Source organism: Microcebus murinus, chromosome 15, assembly GCF_040939455.1.
Source record: "Microcebus murinus isolate Inina chromosome 15, M.murinus_Inina_mat1.0, whole genome shotgun sequence".
Lineage (NCBI taxonomy): Eukaryota > Metazoa > Chordata > Mammalia > Primates > Cheirogaleidae > Microcebus > Microcebus murinus.
In genome coordinates this window covers 2,790,173-2,795,895 of record NC_134118.1, presented here as the reverse complement: position 1 = coordinate 2,795,895, position 5,723 = coordinate 2,790,173, and the positions used below count along the sequence as shown (strand labels likewise).

The 5,723-nt window shown below is 38.0% G+C and overlaps 1 long non-coding RNA gene across 1 annotated transcript; it reads right to left on the bottom strand.

The window, feature by feature from the left end:
• Positions 1 to 1,396: 1,396 nt before the first annotated feature.
• On the bottom strand, positions 1,397 to 5,000 carry LOC142876314 (uncharacterized). Its single transcript, XR_012923200.1, has 2 exons — positions 4,071 to 5,000; positions 1,397 to 1,851 (listed from the first exon to the last, which is right to left on the bottom strand). It is a non-coding gene; the product is annotated as an uncharacterized LOC142876314 (long non-coding RNA).
• Positions 5,001 to 5,723: the final 723 nt, after the last annotated feature.

The window sequence follows — 5,723 nt, the reverse complement described above, 5'->3', positions numbered from 1 at the left end:
TCAATTTAAAATCAAACATAAAGCAATAGAAAACACTAAGTATAATGTTTCTAAGAGAATTCATTATCAGATCTATATCATTAAAGTATTAGCAAGAAGGTATGTTTCTATTGAATTACTGAATATATTCTTATGGTATAGCCAAAAGGGATGCACACACATCAATGGCCATCATCAAAATGTAAATATGAACACATCTGCATACTTCTCTCATTTCATACTTCCTTCTGTTCCTCTGCTGCCAACCTAATGAGCAAATCCTGATATACACTGCTCAGAGGTGGTTTAACAATTCCATGTCCAAGATGCATCTCTTCTATCAATTATTACCAAGATAATCACAAAATGGCTATTCACTAGTTCTTTTTATCATAAATTGTCACCTCAAGACATCTTCCAAAGCTTAGATGTTGCAAAATAAGGAACTTTGTCCACAATAAAGATACTTTACTAAAAATGCACATATAGACCAACGGTTATAATCTAAAGCCATCTTCTAGATATGGAGATACTAGCACAGAGCCCTTCCCTTCACCCTTCCTCTTCCCCCACTCCAGAGACTAAGTACAGGACTAAGTCTAGCTCCAAGAGGTGGATTAACAAAGGTCACTCCCAGAAGACAGTCCTTCCTAAAAACTAACAAAAGGACATATATAAAGGGATTATTTAACTAGCTCTATTTTTAACATATTTTGAGTATTAGGATTTGTTTATCCTTTAATACACAGCAATATTAACTAAAATGCACATGTAGAACAATGGTTAACTAATCTAGCTCACTGGCACAGAACCCTTCTCTGCATACTTTCTCCTCTCCTCCCCCCACTGCCCAGTGATGGCATACTCTCTAAGATATCAAGTTTAACAATTCCATTCCCCAAATGCAACCACTCCTATGAAATAACAAAAAACACTCAAAGGGTGTTACTTTAGCCCTCTACTTTTAACATATGTTGTACACTTTTAAACATCAAGAAAGACTAGATGTTTCAAATAGGACTTAAGTTTTTTCCCACCATACACAGTAGAATTGAATGCACACTCATAACAAAAGCTACAATCTCAAAATGTCCTCTAAGTAGGAACATTCTAGCCTAGAACTCTTCCCCTTCCTACCTTCTACCAATCCAGTGGACAGGTCTAAGCATCTGTAATGCTTAGAGGGGATTTTAACATTTTCACTTCAGTAAGTATTTTTAAGAAAAATCTTTTCTATGAATTTTAACTCAAAGTCTACTCAATGCATTAGTTTATTAAACTCTACTTTTGTCATACACTGGCAACCTCTTTATCTAGAAAGACTAGATGTTGTAAATTAGGACTCATTAGTCCTTTATATACACTATATACACAGCAAAGTAAAATGAAATGCACAGACATAAGGGACAATAGTCAGTCTCACCTCACCATAACCACATTGGTATAAAGCCCTTTGCACTTTCTTTTCTTTCCTCCCTGAACAGCACAAATATCCTATACTGCTCAGACAAGTGTTTGATCAATTTCCAAAAGCCAGTATTTAGTGAATTTTAACAAAAGGTTATCTACAAAATGTGTTATTTACTACCTCTACTTTTAACATACTTTGTGCACTTCTAAACATCTAGAAAGACTAGATGTTTCAATTAAGGACTTAAAAAGTTTGTCCTCTATATACACAGTAGTGTTGAATACACACATGTAACAATGGTTACAGCTGAAAGTGTCTTCTAAAAAAGAACATTCTGGTCTAGAATCCTTCATTTCTTCCAAATCTTCTTCACCAACAACCCAGTGGATATAGGCACATGTGCCACTCAGATGTGATGTTATCATTTCACTTCCAGAAGTCCTTTTCAGAAGATAGCCTTTCTATGAATTTGAACACAAAATGTACAAAATGTTATCTTAATAACTCTACTTTTGTCATACATTGACAACCTCTTTAATATCTAGCGACTAGATATTATAAAATTGGGACTCATTTGTCCGGTATATATACAATATATACAATACAGCAAAGTTAAATGAAATGCACATAACGTACAGGGCAATGGATAAGCTGAGATTCTCTAGTGTACACAAGCAAAACACTCTTTGCAATTTCTTCCCTCCCACCTCCCTCAACCTAGTGAACAAGTAGAGAGTGTACTGTTCACAGAGGTGGATTAACAATTCCACTTCCAAACACAATATTTCCCATCAGTTTTTAAAAGCTATTTACAAAGTGTTATTTTACTACTTCTACTTTTAAATACATCAAGCACTTCTAAATATCTAGAAAGACTAGATATTTCATATAAGAACTTGTCCACTATGTACACAGCACTGTTAAATAAAACTGCACGCACATAGCAATGGTTATAATCTGAAGTATCGTCTAAATATGACCATTTTGGTCTTGAACCATTCCATTTCCTTCTCTCTGCCTTATATCCAGTGGACAAGTACAGGCATGTGTAATGCTTAGAAATGGTCGAACAAATTCATATCCAAAAGTAATTTACAGAGGACAAGCTTCCCTATGAATTTCAACACAAAGTATACAAAATGTGCTAATTTTACTAACTACTTTATCATACACTGGCAACCTCTTTAACATCTAGAGACTAGATATTGCAAAATTAGGACTCATTTATCCATTATATACATTATATATATCCATATATACACACAGCAAAACAAAATGCACAAAACATAAGAAAACTGATATCTGATAATGTCCTTTTGCCAATTCCTTCCCTCCCACCTCCTCCAAACCATTGAACGAGTATAGATGGTACTATACTGCTCACAGAGATGGTTTAACAATTCTATTTTCAAAAGACAGTATTTCCTGTGAACTTTAGCAAAAAGATATTTACAAAGTGATATTTTACTACCTCTGCATTTAACATACGTTGGGCACTTCTAAACATCTAGATAGACTAGATGTTTCGGGTAAGGATTTTATTTTTCCACTATATACACAGCAGTTGTGAATAAACTGCGCACATGTAACAGTTATAATTTGAAAGTGTCTTCAAAATATGAACATTCTGGCCTAGAACCCTTCCCTCCTCCACCAACCCAGTGGGCTATTAATGCTCAGATTTTCCAGAAGACAATCTTTCCTACGAATTTAAAAACAAAAATGTACAAACTATATTAGTTTACTAATTCTACTTTTGTCATACACTGGCAACCTCTTTTAACATCTAGAAAGACTAGATGTAAATTAGGACTTGTTTGTCCTTTGTATACACTATATACACAGGTAAGACAAAATGCACAGACATAGGAACTATGGTTAATCTTGCCTTACTATAAGTGCACTGGCATAGAGCTCTTCCTTGTCCTCCCTCCTCCCCCGAACCCCTGCACAAACACAATGTGTACTACTCAAGAGGTGGTTTAGCCATCCCCCCCCAAAATTTCATATGAATTTTAACAAAAAGGTATTCACAAAGGGTATTACTACTTCTACTTTTAACATATATCAGGCACTTCAGAACATCTAGCAAGACTAGATATTTCAAAAAAGTACTTAGTTTTGTGAACTATATATACAGTAATGAGAAATAAAATGCAAACACAAAACAATGCTTATGAAAATGTCTTCTAAATATGACCGGTCTGGCACAGAATCTTCTCTTCCTTCTCAAGGTTTTCCGCTCCATGTCCTTGAAGCCACTGAACAAACGTGAACAAGTGTCGCTTCCAGAGGTGGTCTAACAATTCCATTTCAAAAAAGTCATTTCCAGAAGACATTTTTTCCTATGATTTTTTTTTTTTTTAACAAATGGGCATTTACAAGATGTGTTATTTTCTAACTCTACTTTATCATACGTCGGCAACCTCTTTACATCTAGAAGGATTAGATGTAGTAAACGTTTTCTTTTAAAAGGTTGGGGGAAAAGTTGAGAGCAGCTTTTTCATATTATATACACAGGCCTTCTTCTATAATCGGCCAGTAAATCTTCCCAAAGGGTGGTGGGCATTTCCAAATGTGGTTATGTTTTTTTTCTTCTGTCTGGTGGCAGAACGAAGACCAACCGCCCGCCTGAAGGCCCGCTAACCGTTCCACCCGTCGTCATCCCGGCTCCGCTCACCTTCCAGGCCCGTTAAGGCCTTTGTCCGTCGTTGTCAGGACTAAGCGGGGCGCGCCCCGTTGGGACACAGCGGGCACAGCAAGACCCGGATGTGCGCCGCTCCACGGCCCAAGAAGGTGACCGAGCCTGCGTCCACAGACCGGCCTTCTCGGGCTCTCCAAACCCTAACGGCCCTCCGCAGCCTTTGGGCGGTCGCCATTCTTCTCGCCCCGCCACACCCGCCGCCTCCGGAAGGCGCCGCGTTCTGGAAGCTTGGGAGGGGCTTAGCCTAGGCCGGGCAGGCCTGGGCCAAAAGACCAGGCGGCCGGCGGAGTCCGGCCTCACAGAGGCCGCCGCCATCATCAGATCACCAAGGTGGGGTTGCCGGAGACGTTCGCCGCTGCTTCTAGGCCTGGGCCTCTCCGGAGGGCAACCACAGCGAGGGCTCCGGGTTCCTGCAGGGCAGAGGCCGCGGCCCCTCCCGGGGGGCCCCCAGCTCACCCGGAGCCCGAGGGCCTGGAAGGCCCAGAGGGCCCAACGGGCCCCGCGGGAACTGGCCGCTGCGTGTCTCACCGAGCTCTCTGCCGGAACTCTGGATTGGAGACTTTAACAGCACTTCTTTCAACAATTGATAGAACAATTAGATGGAAAACTAGTAGGGATATACAAAAACCCCTCAATAACACCATCAACCAACAGGATCTAATTGACATTTATAGAACACTCTGCTCAACAACAGCAGAATACACATTCTTCTCAAGCATCCACAGAAATATACCAAGATAGACTATATCTGGGGCCATAAAACAAACCTCGAAAATTTTAAAATACTTTAAATCATGCAGAGTGTATTTCTGACTACAATGGAAATAAATTATAAATCAGTAGCAGAAAGATAACAGGAAAATCTCCAAATACTTTAAAAATAAAGAACGAACTTCTAAATAACCCATGGGTAAAAAGGAAAGTCTCAAGGGAATTTTAAAAATATACTGAACAGAGTGAAAATGAAAATATAACAAAATTAGTAGGATACAACTAAAACAGTGCTGATGTAAAATTTAGATCACTAAGTGCTTAAATTTAAAAAGGGGAAAAGTCTCACATCCATAGTCTAAGCTGTCATCTCAAGAGCCTAGAAAAAGAAGAGCAAAACAAACATAAAACAAGAAGAAAAAGGAAATAATAAAGACAAGAGCATCAATCAATAAAAGATAGAGAATAATCAATGAAACAAAAAGTTGATTCTTCAAGAAGATCAATAAAATTGATCAAGCCAATATGAAGAATGGCAAAGAAAAAACAGAGAAGACACAAATCACCAATACAAGAAATGACACGGATTATCACTAGAGACCTTACAGATATAAAAAATATAAGATGATACTTAAATACATAAATTTGACAATTTAGTTGAAATGAATCAACCTGCTGAAAAGCTCAGACTACCATAACTCACCCCAAATAAGTAGATCATTTGAATAGCACTATAACTATTAAGGTAATTGAATTTGTAATTTTATAAAACCCCAGCAGTAAAATATCAAGGCCCAAATGATTTCATTAGAGAATTATACCAAATGTTTAAAAGATTAACACTAATTTGATACAATCTCTTCTGGAAAAGAGAAGGAAACATTTCCCAACTCATTTTATGAAGCTAGTGTTACTCTG